The sequence below is a fragment of the Brienomyrus brachyistius genome, chromosome 2 (assembly GCF_023856365.1).
Source record: "Brienomyrus brachyistius isolate T26 chromosome 2, BBRACH_0.4, whole genome shotgun sequence".
NCBI lineage: Eukaryota > Metazoa > Chordata > Actinopteri > Osteoglossiformes > Mormyridae > Brienomyrus > Brienomyrus brachyistius.
Genome location: NC_064534.1, coordinates 47961633 through 47978190, shown reverse-complemented (window position 1 = coordinate 47978190; position 16558 = coordinate 47961633). Strand labels below are relative to the sequence as shown.

Genomic DNA, 16558 nt, shown 5'->3' with positions numbered 1-16558 from the left:
ACTACAACGCTTCCTGGGATTCGCCAACTTCTACAGACGGTTTACCCGGAACTTCAGCCAGGTGGCAGCGCCTCTCACCTCCTTGACCCGAAGTACAGCCTCCCATTGGATCTGGACCTCGGAGGCCGAGACCGCCTTCGGGAGGCTCAAGAAAGCATTCTGCACCGCCCCCGTCCTTGCACAGCCCCGACCCGATCTCCCCTTCGAGGTGGAGGTGGATGCCTCCGAGGCCGGGGTCGGTGCAGTCCTCCTTCAGAGAGACCCCCAAACCGGTAGACGGCATCCCTGCGCCTATTATTCAAAGAAGTTAACAGCCGCAGAACACAATTACCCTGTGGGTGAGAGGGAGCTGCTCGCCATCCATTTGGCATTGGAGGAGTGGAGGCACTGGCTGGAGGGGGCTCGTCACCCGTTTGTGGTCTTCACAGATCACCGCAACCTGGAATACCTGCAGTCGGCCAAACGTCTCTCCGCCCGGCAGGTTCGCTGGGCACAATGGTTCGCCAGGTTCGAGTTCCAGGTCCGCTACCTCCCGGGTAACCGTAACCTGAAAGCGGACGCGCTCTCCCGACAGTTCAACCCTCCTGCCAGTGCTGAACGTTTGGAGCCTATCCTTAGCCCCTCCTGCTTTGCATCTACCATTACCTGGGACCTGGAGGAGGACATCCGTCGTGAGAACGAAGTGAGGGCTCCCCCTCCGGGCCGTCCACAGGGGATCCTGTATGTCGCACGGAGGCATCGCAGGGCTCTACTGAATTGGATCCACGCCCAGCGAGGTACTGGACACCCAGGTACTGCCGCCACACTACGCTTAGTGTCCCGCCGGTACTGGTGGTCGGGCTGGAGGAAGCAGGTGACTGAGTATGTGGAGTCCTGCCCCGAGTGCGCCCGTGCCAAAAGTTCGCCCCAGGCCCCCGCCGGTCTGCTACATCCCTTACCAGTTCCCTCCCGTCCATGGTCTCACATGGCCATGGACTTCATCACAGACCTCCCACGCTCGGCTGGCCGGACTACTATTCTGACAATAGTGGATAGATTCTCTAAGATGTGCCGTCTCGTCGCTCTTCCTAAACTGCCCTCAGCCTCCGAGGTAGCCGACATCTTCGTCCTACATCTCTTCCGTTACTACGGCATAACCGAAGACATCGTCAGTGACCGGGGACCCCAGTTTAACTCTCGGGTCTTCAAGGAAATGTGCCATAAGCTTGATATCTCTCTCAGCCTGTCGTCCGCGTACCATCCCCAGTCTAACGGTCTGGCCGAGTGGACAAACCAGGAGGTGGCCAAAGCCCTTCGTCTCATATGCCGAACCGATCCGTCCAAATGGTTCACCCACTTGGTGTGGGTGGAATACGCCATCAATTCCCGGGTGAGTCCCACCACACGTATCTCCCCTTTCCAGTGTGTATTAGGTTACCAACCCAAGCTCTTCCCGTGGGACTCCCCGGAGGGACCTGTGCCTCGGGTGGAGAATTGGTACCAGGAGGGCCAACGAGCTTGGCAGCAGATCCAGCAGGCGCTGCGAACCCAGGCCCAGAAGGGGAAGATCCAGGCGGATCGCCGACGCCGAGCGGGACCCACTTATCGGGTGGGTCAGTTGGTGTGGCTGTCGACACGGAATCTACGTCTCCCAGGGTGTAAGAAGTTGACTGCGCGGTTCCTCGGACCCTTTCCGTATCCTGAGGCGAGTGGGACCCGTGGCTTATCGTTTACAACTCCCTAAAGTCTATCGCATCTGCCCTACCTTTCATGCCTCTCTACTGAAACCGGTGAAGTTCAGTTCCCTACGGCCCGATGTCCCTCCGCTTAACGACTCCCCAGAGGAAGTGCCAGAGGTGGACCCGGCCCCACGAGCCAAACTCTGATCATACGGTCATACGGGGGTGCCTCCAGACTGCAGAGAGCGGTGGAGGAAGAAAGGGGGAAAAAAGTGGGTATCAGAGTTTGGCTGTCTATGCAAGACAGTTATACTTTACATAAACCGGTTAAAAAGAATTTCCCCAGGAACAGAGTGTTTGTACCGACAACCATGTGTCAGTGGCAGGCCGATTTATGCGACATGCAAGGGCTGGCGACGTACAACGATGGGTTAAAGTATCTGCTTGCGGTGATTGATGTTTTTTCCAAAAAGGCCTACGCGTGTGCGTTAAGAGACAAGACTGGGGTGGCAGTGGGTGTGCGTTTGTATGTATGTATGTGTGCGCGTGCACGCACATTCATTCGTTTGTCCGTCCGTCTGTCTGTGGTCAGTGTTAGTTGTGAACTGTGTGCTTGGTTTTTTAGTCCTGCTCTCTGTTTAGCCCAGTTCCTTAGTTGTGTTATTTAATGATTTCTTTAGTTCATTCTTATTTCTCCCAGCTTGTTTCAGACCCCTCGCGGTCCTTTTGTTTAGTATTTTACCCCAGGGTGCTCTGTTTTTCTTTAATAAACCCCATTTTCGTCTTGGAGCTGCTAGTGGATCATCACCTTTTTCCTGCCTGTGCCATAAAGCCTTTTCAGAAAGTATAGGCAGTGCTGTGCTTTGCCTACTACCACTTACACGTTTTTTGTTGCAAGCACAGGTCACAGACCTGTCTTCAAATTTTATATTGCAAGTTTAGTGACAAACACCGAAAATAATTGCCGGGTCACAAGCACAGACCCCCTCTAGCCTTTAAGACAAGGGGGGCAAATAAATAATCCAAGTGTGCAGAAAATCAATAAAATGAAAATTAGACACAAACTAGTTCAACTCAAGAAAGAAAATATTATTAAACTAAGAGAAGTAGAGTTTTTAAGTTTACCATTCATGTAGTACTGGAGACTCACTCAGACCATAGAATCATACAGATTAGCATTAAAGACACAATTTAGTAATTTAAGCTTCCAAAATGAGTAAAAGAGAGGCAGGGCGACTGCTCATTTGTACTACTCCCTGTATACTTTCTCATAATGCTACACCATGGGGTTCCCACAACAGGCCTTGAGGAAACCTCTGTCTGGGACAGGTTACTTGTCACACAGGTGGACCACAGTCATCAATGATGAGATAAATACCTATTTCATGAAATGATTTAAAAAATAATACTTGAATATTCTAATGTAACGGTAATTCAACATGTACCGGCAAGAAACCTTCATCATACAACACAATGTTTTAAGCAGCAGACATGCTTTAATCACAGGACTTGTTCAGCATGTCACATTAGCCAAACAGTCTTGTCCTGACAAACTGCAACTACTGTACAAGAGACGTATCCAAGAAATGGTCATATATAACATGCCTTCAGAAATTCATGACACACTGTCTGATATTACAATACAGTTCATAAAAATGCCTGGGGCGAACCTAAAATAAAAGGAAGATGACACTTCACGATTCTAATACACATATCACTTAATTTCAGAGTACTGCAATTCACATAACTTCTACTACAAGAATCTCACACCGACATGGCAGGTAAAATCAGGTTCAGACGACGCTTCTAGATGCAGAAGAAAAATACATTTGTGACCAACTTAAATTCTGCCTCAACGTCTGCCTTTTAAAACGCGACGCTTCATTCCCAATATATTTGTTTAAATAGAAATAGATTTCAAAATGCTGTCGATTTGCTGAGCAACACATGATCTGTCTATACATATCCAGGCGACGGCTTTGTTCCGCTGATACAATCATGTTACCTTGTTAGCTTTGACATGTGGTGACATTTCAGTGACATTGTTTTAAAATACTCTACAGTAAAACAGAATAAGTGTAAGGTGATTAGAGGCTACTTGAATAAAATTAAGAATGTGCCTTTAAATGTTTTATGTTAAAGAAAGCGTCTATGTTTGTAGCTACTTAAACACCTGTTGGCATAAGCGCATGCAGTTTACGACCGTACGCTTCTCCATCACCTATCAAACCCTAGGCCGACGGTGTTTAGACAACCACACACACACACACACACACACACACACACACACACACACAACATGCAAACCTGAAAAATATGCACATGCTTCTGGTGGATTTCAATAGTTTTGTACGTTTATTTTTTATTTATTTAAATGTTGAATAGGCTTTCTTCTAAACCGTGTATGTACTGAATGAAAAATACAGCAAGTTTTAAGACCAGCTAAAAGTGTTATTGCTAGCCAGCTCCCTCCTGGCGTTGACAGCAGCTTTAAGAGCAAATATACACGAACCTGGCTAAAGTGTCTCGGGGATAGTTAGCCGCATCTTAAAAACGTAAGAGCCCCACTGTTCGCAGCGTTACATCAGCTAGCAGCTCGCGCCACACCGCACATTCCCTTGCACTCAGTGCCATTGACGTGTCCGACATATTACCGCCTCCATTTCCCTTACTAACCGATAGGTGGTAAAGTAAGAAAATGAAACTTCGCTCACTTTTCGCTCAGAAATCTCACTGCAAACTGGATGACGACTGGTTCTGTTGAATTAGGACTAAGTTTCATTAAGTGTGACACATGGTGCAGCTCAGTTACCGGTGTTAACATGGCATCCTCAGTAAGCATCTCAAATCAGGCACCCGGATGCCATAAGCACAGGCCTCGGGGGTCACCTTGTAGGAAAGCCAACATTTATTGAAAAGCCATCTTTATTAAAAAATAACTAAGGCTTTATTCTTTAAAGTCTTTAACGTGTTTTAATGCGACTGCTAAATGCAGTTTACTAGCTCCTACTGTTATAAATTAAATGCTGTTAACCAGGTGTACTCGTAGTGACAGCTTTCTCTGGACCTGACCCTACACTGGGTACATGCATGGGGACCATTGCTGACATAAGGATCTAATGCCTAGGTGTCGAGTCTCATGGTTAAAACCCCCAGTCCCCATGTGGCTCAGGGTTCATCAGCTGGTAAAGATTGGTAGATTCCATGAGAGGTACCCCTTTAAATATGCTTTATTCCCACCACCCCACAAAATTAGTACATTTTAAAAACACAACCGTGCTGCATACATATAACAAAACATATGTACAACTTTTATTTTGAATAATAAAACACCCGGTCATGGTACATTTTAAAAACTCATTTGATATATGTACACAAACATTTTTGTACAAGCTTGAAAAATAAAACACACGTATACATGATACATTTTAAAACAGTTGTGCAACTTTGAAAATAAAAAAACTTCATGTTACATTAACAAAATCTCCTTTGATAAAAAGCCTACAAAATTTTTACAACTTTGCTTTTGTAAAATAAAAGCCATGTTCATATTAGATTTCAAAACTAATTCACAAAATGAATGCATAAAACTTTGTACATTTTAAAAATACGTTTGGGCTGCAAACACATAACAAAATGTTTTTGTAAAACACCCAAACATCTTACATCTTAAAACATCTGTACATCTTACTTTGAAAAACTTTCTTGTTACATTTTAAAACATTTGTACATCTTACTTTGAAAAACTTTCATGTCACATTTTAAAACATTTGTACATCTTACTTTGAAAAACTTTCATGTTACATTTTAAAACATCTGTACATCTTACTTTGAAAAACTTTCATGTTACGTCTTAAAATATTTGTGTAACTAAAAATTATGGTCAAGTTATATTACCATTCTTTAAAGTTTTTAATGTGTATTTGCAGCATGGTGCTAAATGCAGCTTACTGGTTGCTATTAAATGTAATTAAATAATCATGTACACCTTCTTTAAAATAACAAGACTATATCCTAAATTCTTACACCCTTGCATGATTCCACAGTTCCTACCCCACACTTATGTGTCCCCCATCCCACCATTCCATGACTTGTGAGATAAGGAAAGCACACTTCTGCCTGCCTGGTCGGTCATTTCTAGCCGCGATTTAGGTTCTTCCTCAAATCTTGTTGCCTAAATGACTTATATCACACTCATATTAATTTAAAATTTTGCTATAACAAAACAATCCTTATACATTTTAATTAAAAAACGTGAACTATATATGTCTGGTGTTTTTTTGATTGAGCAAACTCTAAAAGCCAACCTTTGGTTGTGCGCTTGTGCGCATGCTTGGGGTTTTGCTGTGTGTGTGTGTGTGTCTGTGTGTGTAGGTTGTTCATCTAGCGTCCAAAGTTAAGGTTATATTTTATACTACTTTAAAATAACACATTTTTGTTTGACTGTTTAACAAATACATTTAAAGTTTTTATACATTTAAACATTAACAAAAGCTGTTAATGTCTTTTCTTTAAAATTTACAAGTCTATTTTGTGTGGTTTTTCACAATAAGACCCATGAACGACTAAGTTAGTATGTTTTGGGGTCTGAATACACATCGCGGTCCTATACTTTCACAGACCTAAAGTTAAACTCTAAAGCCCCTGACCACTGGTGTGTGTGTGTGTGTTTGTGCACATGAGCATGAATATACATTTACTGAAAAAACATATTTATTAAAATAACTAAGGCTTTATTCTGTCAAAAAAAAATTAAATAATGCCAGCGGATAAACGGAGTCGCTATAGTGAATCTGTAGTCTCCCTGCATAGTGGATGACTGCTGACACTGTTGAATTTGAACTATGTTTCATTAACTATCAAACAGGCTGCAGCTCCATTACCGTTGTCAACTTAGCATTGTACTCCAGCAAGCATCTCAGATCAAGCTTGTAGATTATAAAAGCTGGGCACGTGGGCACCTTGTAGGATGTCTTTATTAAAATAACTAAGACCTTATTCTTTAAAGTTTTTAATGTGTATTTGCAGCATGCTGCTAAATGCAGCTTACTGGTTGCTATTAAATGTAATAAATAATCATGTACACCTTCTTCAAAATAACAAGACTATATCCTAAATTCTTACACCTCTGCCTGATTCCACAGTTCCTACCCCACACTTATGTGTCCCCCATCCCACGCTTCCATGACTTGTGAGATAAGAAAAGCAGACTTCTGCCTGCCTGATCGGTCATTTCTAGCAGCTATTTAGGTTCTTCCTCAAATCTTGTTGCCTAAATGACTTATATCCCACTCATATTAATTTAAAATTTTGCTATAACAAAACAGTCCTTATACATTTTAATAAAAAATGTGAACTATATATGTTTGGTGTTTTTTTGATTGAGCAAACTCTTTTTGTGTTTTTGTGTGCGTGTCCGATACAACTGTAGTTTGTATCAACTTTTTTTTTAGTTTGACCTCCGGGGTGTGTGTTTGTGTGCATGCGCGTGAATAAACATTTACTGAAAAACGTATTTATTAAAATAACTAAGACTTTATTCTGTCAAAGTTTTTAAAAATGTGTTTTGATGCATGTCACTAAATGCTGCTCAATAGTACCTAACCGGGGGTGCTCCCCCAGAGACAGTTGCTAGTCCATTTATTCTTTTAAAGACTACTGATTCCAATTTGGTGCCATATGCTTTTATCTTGTAGGCCGTAGGATAGCTCCATTTCTACCAGCTAAAGGCCATGGTACGTCTGGGCTATTATGCTTAAATTCTTTATTAATTAGCGTTGGCTATGTGCTTTATAACACATTTCATATTTCTTTTACACGCGTTTACTTATTGTATACACACTTTAAAGTTCAGAAAACGACTTGCCTCAGCTGTTTTCAATAAAAGACAGTGGTGTGTGGGTATTGTGGCTGCACGCACAAGCGTGACATGGAAAGAGCGAGCGAGTTATTTTAACAACGATCGCCCGCGTTATTCCTTGATTCTTGTTGTCGAAATGCTTAAGATGTTTTATTTTAAATAACACATTACCCGAAAAAGAGTCGTGGGAGCGCTGCGGTGGTGGGGGTCACACACTACCCCTCGCTCCTTGTGCTTTCTTTACCAAAGGCGGAAAACCCCGCTCGACGTAATAAAAAAATATCTGCGGATGGTTTTTATGGGAGACAAAATGTCCAACTTGATGTGCGGCCCGCATGGCACGTAGGGTAAGGCCTCGATGATACTTGTGCCTCTTTACCATAGGAGGAAAACCCCGCTCGACGTAATAAAAATATTATCCCATAAATATTATCCCATAAAATCCCATACATTTGACTGGGATTTGACCTACTGGGATGTAATACAAACGGTTGCGTGAGGAAAAACACATACACGGTCAAAACTACCGCTACGCGTTTTTATTGGACGTCAGACCCTCCGCCTCCTCTCATTCTTTGCTCCAACTTTAACATTTTCTCCCAGAGTCACATTCTCTCAGAGTTTCTCGCAGACTCGCGCAGCACGGCTCTCAGCTCTCCGACATCAGACTCGAGCAGCACGGCTCTCAGCTCTCTGGCATCGCTCTCTCCGAGTCCTTTGCGGATTATCCAAAGCCGTGGGGACCTTACCGCAGTACCGCACCAGACACACAGCATCGCTCTCTCAGAGTCCTTTGCGGATTCTCCAAAGCCCGGGACCTTACCACAGTACCGCACCAGACACAGCGTACGCTCACACTCCATCAGGTAACCGACCCCGCTCAGCCCGACAAAACCCCACACTCTCCTCAATATAAAATTATAATTTTTAAAATAAATATAAAATAATAAATAATTAAATCATTTAAAATAAATAATTTAAAATAATAATTAATTAATTAAATCCCTCTCCCATGACGTCACATCGTACCACCACAACCACGCCCCAAACTCGCCGGATGGTGGACCAGAATTTCCTTGAAGCCGTCCGGAAGTCGTTCTCCATGGCCTCACCAAACTCCTCCCACACCCGAGTTTTTGCCTCAGCAACTGCCAAAGCTGCATCCCGCTTAGCCTGCCGGTAGCTGTCAGCTGCGTCTGGAGTCCCACAGGCCAGAAAGGCGCAATAGGACTCCTTCTTCAGCTTGACGGCATCCCTTACCACCGGTGTCCACCAGCGGGTTCGGGGATTGCCGCCGCGACAGGCACCGACCACCTTACGGCCGCAGCTCCGGTCAGCTGTCTCCACAATGGAGGCACAGAACATGGCCCATTCGGACTCAATGTCCCCCGCCTCCCCCAGGATATGGGAGAAGTTCTGCCGGAGGTAGGAGTTGAAACTCTCCCTGACAGGGGATTCCGCCAGACGTTCCCAGCAGACCCTCACTGCCTTTGGCCGCCGCCCAGATCACATTGCACCCGACCCCTATGGCCCCTCCCATGGGTGGTGAGCCCATTGGAGGGGGGGACCCACGTGCCTTGTTCGGGCTGCGCCCGACCAGGCCCCATGTGTGTAGGCCTGGCCACCAGGCGCTCGCCATCGAGCCCCACCCCCAGGCCTGGCTCCAGGGGGGGGCCCTGGTGACCCGCGTCCGGGCAAGGGAAATTGTGGGTCCAAAATCTTCTTCTTCATAGGTGTCTTCTGAGCCGCACTTCATCTGGTTCCTCACCCAGGACCTGTTTGCCTTGGGTGACCCTACCAGGGGCATAAAGCCCCAGACAACATAGCTCCTGAGATCACTGGAACACGCAAACCCCTCCACCACGATAAGGTGTCAGCTCCAGGAGAGGGAGTTTTTGAAATTTACATATTAAATTTTGGTTCAGACTCAACGCTTTGCACAATAATTATCTGATTGCTTTACTTTAATATTTCTAGGAAAAATTCCTCACACCCTAACCACTACTCCACCAGGGGATTTCTCCTACAGGGGGGCACCCAGGTAGACTTCACTTGCCCCAAAAGTGCCAATTCCCATCAAGTGTGTGAATATTATAATCAGGGAATTGGAGTATCAATAAACCAGGTTCTTCATTGCTATAAAAACATGATACTGAAATCGAAAATTAATACTGAAACATAAAATACAAACTAACAAATAAAGCATTATTTTACAGCTGAATGAAATGTTCACTTTAAGGTAGTGTGGCTTATGTGCATTTTATTAGTGGTCCACACATTTAATGGTATTTTTGGCCAAACACGTGTGGCTGTGTCCCCAAAAGGAGGATAATTCACGCTTAATGTATTTTACACATTCCCTATAGGAATCTTACTATTGCACAGCTACCTTATCTCTGTTTCCCTGTTGTGAGATAAGTATGATTGTAGTTAAGGTACTTCATATACTTCTCAGCAAAAACATTATCTATTTCAAAACTGCTTGCTCCTACTTTATATAACGTTACAATCGTGTGTAAGATTTGCGGTCATATTTTGCATGCAGAAAACGTTTGCATCTTTGCATGATTGTCAGGAACTTAACCCTTTCTAATCTTGAGGCTGCAAACCATAGATCGTAAATCAACAACCAAACCACCTGATAAGAGAGAAGCTCGTGAATAATTCCCCAGTTCAAAAGAATAAAGTTGGAAAAAAAAAATACCATTACACCTTTCAGCACATCGCACTCTGAGTCAGACTTATTTTGACTACGTCCAAATAGCAAATATCACACAAATTATGACTGCTGCTTACTGGTTGATTGTGTTTATTTATGTGTGTGGTTCTGCAACTGCAGTTCACAGGAAGAAGGAAACCCAGATTCTAATTCGATAATGCTAATATTGCTTACAACAGCAAGTTGACATGATTTTTCCATCATGAATTGTGAGCATTTATATATGAAGAACAACGGACATCTCTTCAGTGAAACTTAAACCACCTTGAAGATACTTTACTTCTCTAAGCATGGAGACGGTAAAAGGTGAGCTGATTTTCCCCGAAATTTATAATTATTTGGAAGCAATTACATTTAAATAAAATTTAACTGTAATAGGCTATAACACAGTTTTGCTGTATTTTTCCATACTAAATCACATAAATTACAAAACATTTTCTGTGAACTTGCATGACATATTTATGACACTCCTGAAGTATGATACCAAAGTCTCTTATATAAAATGGAGTAATTTCTGCATATAACCTAAGCACATCCACCTGTATATTTAAATTATCTGTATATTACTTTTAATACCTAACACGATATAAATGCTATGTAAATAGCTGTGATACTGTATCGTTTAAAGAATAATGACAAAAAGTCTGTGTCTGTTCAGTATCCAGAGGGAACCATCGTGATATATAAAGAAATACAATTAGAGAAGCTACCGCAACGTGTGCCTACATATTCGGCAAATTCAAGTTTTACTTTTTGGAGATTTATGTTTTTTTACGAATATTTTCGATCCGGGATTGGTTGAATCTGTATTTTATAATTAAAAGTACTGTTATAAGTAACTGCGATGGGTTGGCGCCCATCCTGGATTGTTCTCTGCCTCGCGCCCGTAGCCTCCGGGGTAAATACGTTTGCGACGCTGAATAGGATAAGCGGTTATAGAAAATGGATGGATGGCTGGATGGATGGATGTTATAACTAATAACATATCTTATTGCATATGTACAAATAATGAGTCATAATTGTGCTCTTTTTTTATGGTTGCTCTGCAGTCCTGGCAATGATCATGTTTCTGACTTTCGGAAAACTGTCGTCATTTTCCGCCGACCCCGTTCATCTTCTCAACTTATCAAAAGCGATCGACTCGTTGGATCGTTATGTAAGTTGTCATTCCTTATAATATTGAAATGCATATTGAAATTACGCTTAGAATGTACGTACTCCACTGGAATTTCATGTGGGGCAAGGTGATGCTGCAGATTTCTTGACGGGGCATCTTTACATTTCAGAAGAACTTTACGAAGGACAGCCTGGAGACCCCCACTAAATCTTACATTGCTGGGAATATTACAGAGGCTCCCGAAGACTTTACTCTGGAACATGTAAAAGAAACTCTATTGTTATTCCACTGTTACACACTCAAAGCCACTGAGAAAAACGAAATGTTTCATGGCGACTTTACTCGTATAGCTAAGGAATGCTGGGATCTCCAGAAACATATAAATCCACAACACAGAGAACACCACATCAAACATGACTGTGCAACAGAATTCAAGGGCGACTACGAAAGACGGGAATTTCAAAGAAATCTACTATGGTTGTATGTTCACTGGTTGGAGAAAATTCGTAAACAATACTGTGATACACTGAGGTGTAGTTTTAAGTGAGAAAATGATTATGTTTTTTTTTTGCATTTATATTAATCAATTAATTAATTTATTTATGTATTTAACTGAAATTGGTTTTGTCTTGTAATTTATTGCACCAGTAATAAAAAAACATACAGAAATCCACAAAATGTTTCAACATATCACACCAAAACGAATATAACTTCGTAATAACATAAATATAATCATTATGCAGATCGAGTTCATGCTAATTTTTAAGGTTGAACGCAAAATGTAAGCTATTGCAAAACACGTACTCTCCACCACCGATTGTTTTGCTGGCACACAGTCATCCCATACAATATATGACATCCGTAGGGAAAGCTGGCAGGATATGGCTGAACCTGAGCGATGGGAAAAATGAGGCTCTGACACTGTGCCGTTACGATATATTCAACAGATAGATTCTTTTGAAAACGAATTTTCCTCACCCAAAATGGAGTAGATTGAGCGTTAAATATGGAATGACTGACTGAATGCAAATAGATACATTAAGGGCTAGTCAGCATTATAGTTTCAGAAAATATTTCATTTAAAATTTCAACGGTCGCAATAAAAAAAAAAAAATCCTGCCACAAAGATGGAAGAAGAAAACCTCTGTTTCTATATGCTTGATATAGGTATGTTACAAAAAAATGAGACAGTAAAATTAAATGTTTTCATCAGGTAGAGTGTAAAGAAACATAAATTTTGATATCAAAACCACCCCTCTATGTTCAGTATTAAGGAAGTTATGACAGTTTTAATATTCGGGGAATGGCTAATTTCCATGTATTGTCTTTGCAATATAATAAAACAAAAGCTGTGATCAACAAAAGTGAATTCCATGAATTAATGTTCAATAACTTCCTTGTGGGTTGAGATAACTGAATGAAACTTTCAACACATACAGAGAAAGTTAAAGAGAATTAGATAAGACACTAAACAATTAAGCTGGATATCTATTTTTCCTTTTAAAATGAATTAGTTAATTAACTAATTAGTGTGACACACAAGGCTAAAGATGCAAAAATGCAGTGACATGGACCAGTATTGCATTTTATGACAAGAAAAATCACCAAGTAAGTAATTCTCAACTTAAGCAACATGCTTAAATACTTTTGCAGTTAGTTGAAACAGGCATGACAGGTAATTACCCTCATGGGTGATAATTAGTACAATTTTCCCAGGTCAAGGCCATCACTTACACAAAACATCAAACAGGTCCATGACCACCATCAAGAATAAGGAGTTAAAATCTTGCTGTCATGGTGTAAATCACTGCACCAAGTTTTTGATTACATATAATGCCATAATACCGGCTTTTGATAGTGTTAAAGCAGTTTTATTTGTGCAGGATTTTGGGAAATTTTCATAGATTTCGTGTCCGCCATGACACTCAGTCAGACAGGCGATCTTCAGAACAGTAAATAACTGTCTCCGATTCATTTGATTTTGATGAAATTTCACCAGTTCACAGAAAAAACAATAGAAAGAGCGTCCACTTACCATTTGTTATTGTCCAAAGCATAGATTTTGGTTTAGAACAGGTTGAACTTGATGAAAATTTTCGGCGCAAGCAAAAATGACAAACCGTATGATCAAATTGAAAAATTCGAATTCGAGGCTGAAGAGGAGAATCCTAAATATGTCATAACAAGGAATCTCGCAGAAATAGTCAATCACAGACAGCGCAGTGCCCATTTTAGTTTGGGGTTACCCTGTGATGCACCTATATCACATAGCAGTGGTGATCGTAGAAAATGGCGGCCGGGATTCCCGTGAATTGTAACATACTTACTTGATAATTTCACTCTACATATAAGGTAAAATTCTGAATATGTCATCAGGGTCTCCTCCATAGCTACATCGTAGCAGACTATAATTCCATATGTCATAGGTAATGACCTTCATCAAAGGAGACCGCAGCTTTAGTTAGTATAACACATTCCCCTCCCACGCACATACTTCATCTCCTTTAAATATATAAAAAGCACTTTTCCATTCGCCTGGCTACTCTATTACCCACCAAAGGTGTCAAAATTACCGTGAAAGATGATGCAGACATGCAAGTAATCAATCATGTGTTATGTTTAGCTAATTGCTCATAAAGATAACTAGATTTAAAAAAAATCGGCCTACAAGACAAAGACAAAGGAGTCAGTGTCCCAAACGGATGCAGTCTAACAACACACTGGTAATGAACATCCTAATTATTATTATATTAAACTTACTGATGTGCAACGACTTGGTTTTTGCAAAATCTCAGAGATTACAGTATTTGTTCTGCTACGACTGAGACATTTAACCAGCATAAAATCATGTCGAAATCAATAACAGAAATCTAAGACAACTTGCAATAAATTTTTGTTAATCTTTGATACACACTTACCTTAACCCTTTCAACCATATCCATTTTTGTGTGTTTCACTGTCCCCTTGATTTTAGGCTTATTACATGGTATGTACGTGACATTCTGGCCTACTGGCATTCTGGACAGATATCACATAATTTGATGTGTAAATGCCGTCTTGATATTATCATTTTCATTTGGAAAATTACGTGTGCCTATTGAGATTTAGTCTCATCTAATATAAAAATTTACAGGCACTACAAATATTATATATGTTGAGAGTAGAGTGTCGATGATGTGGGGAGGCAGGGTTTTCATTGGGGACCGTTCTGTGCCTTAGTATTGGGAAGGGATACATGGTTAGTGCCAGGTGGAAATGAATATGTTTTATTTTAGTGTATATATATATATATATATATACACACACACACACACAAACACACACACCCTCTATTTCGACTGTTTTGACCAGAGTACCCAGACGAAACCCCACGACGACATGGGGAGAACATGCAAACTCCACACACACGTAACCCAGGCGGAAACCTGAGCCCGGGTCCCAGAGGTGTGAGGCAACAGTGCTAACCACTGCACCACCATGCCGCCCCTTTAACAATAGCTAGCAGCTCGTAACTCATAATGCAATATTCCTGCGCATTCTTGTTTAAGTGATTATGTGCAGCACTGTATTCTGACTCTCGTGATAGAGTACGGGCAAGGGGGAGCATCGATGTTAGCAAAATGGGTGATGAAAAGGCAGGATTTTCAGTTATGGCTACAGGGAGTGCGAAGATGGCCTGCAATAATCCATTGAAGTGCAATGATTTTTCAGTATTCTTCAGATGAAATATTTGTCAATTTCACTCTCAGTTTTCCCACAGAAGCCTAACCCCCTACAAAGACTCCTACGCAAGTCCTTACTGTAATACTTTGTGTCACAGGAGGTATAAGGAGGACAATGCTTTGCCTTAAAGGGGACTGGTTGGGATACATTTTCAGGCCTGCAGCCATCAACAGCAGTCCATCATGTGAAAGTTTAAGCACAGCTCAAAATAAACAAGTAAAATTATGATGGAACTGATTAGGCACTTTAGATAAGTACGGCCAATTTAGCCAGAACATTTTACAAACAAAAGACATAACTGTAATCTGCCGTACAATGCTGTAAGGGTGAAAGTTACATGATACGGACAAAAAAGTATTGGGACACCCGGCCATTACACCTACAGGAACTTTTATGACATCCCATTCTAGTTCCATAGGCATCAATAGGAGTTGGTCTCCCTTTGCAGCTATAACAGCTGCCACTCTTCTGGGAGGGCTTTCCACAAGATTTTGGAGTGTGTCTGTGAGAATTTTTGCCCATTTATCCAGGCACTGATGTTGGACACGAAGGTCTGGCTCGCAGTCTCCATTCTAGTCTATCCCAAAGGTGGTAGATGGGGTTGAGGTCAGGGCTCTGTGTGGGCCAGTCAAGTTCTTCAACACCAAACTCACCCAACTATGTTTTTATGGACCTTGCTTTGTGTACTGTGGCATAGTCATGCTGGCAAAGAAATGGCCCTTCCCCAAATGGTTCCCACAAAGTTGGAAGCATACAGTTGTCCTAAATTTTAATGTATTATACAGCAATTATACAGCATTATAGAGTTCCTCTCACTGGAACTAAGGTGCCTAGCCCAACCCCTGAAAAACAACCCCATACCATTATCCCTCCTCCACCAAATTTTACAGTTGGGACAATGCAGTCATTCAGGTAACATTCTCCTGGCCTCTGCCAAACCCAGAGTCGTCTATCAGACTGCCAGACAGAAGCGTGATTTGTCATTCCACAGAAAATGTATCCACTGCTCTAGAGTACTGTGGCAGCGTGCTTTACACTATTCCATCTGATGCTTGACATTGCATTAGGCGATGAGAGGCTTGTAGACAGCTGCTTGGCCATGGAAGCCCATTCCATTAAGCTCCGGGCACATGGTTTTTGGGATGAGTATAATGCCATAGAAAGTTTGTAACCCTGCAGTCACTGAGTCAGCCATTAGCCCCCTTTTCACACTGTGCATCTTAGCACTCTGCGACCCCCACTCTGTTATTTTACGTGGTCTGCCACTTTGTGGCTGAGTTTCTGTTGTTCCCAAACGCTTCCACTTTGCAATAATACAACAGCAGACCATGGAATATCTAGCAGGGAAGAAATTTCAAAATCTGATTTATTGCAAAGGTGCCGTCCAATGACAGTACCATGCTTGAATTCACTGAGCATTTCAGAATGACCCATTCTTACACAAATGTCTGTAAACCTGACTGCTTAATTTTATACATCTG

The 16558-nt window shown here is 41.8% G+C and overlaps 1 long non-coding RNA gene across 1 annotated transcript; it reads left to right on the top strand.

The window, feature by feature from the left end:
* Nucleotides 1–10453: 10453 nt before the first annotated feature.
* LOC125711763 (uncharacterized) lies at nt 10454–11896 on the top strand. Its single transcript, XR_007383104.1, has 3 exons — nt 10454–10543; nt 11287–11393; nt 11524–11896. It is a non-coding gene; the product is annotated as an uncharacterized LOC125711763 (long non-coding RNA).
* Nucleotides 11897–16558: the final 4662 nt, after the last annotated feature.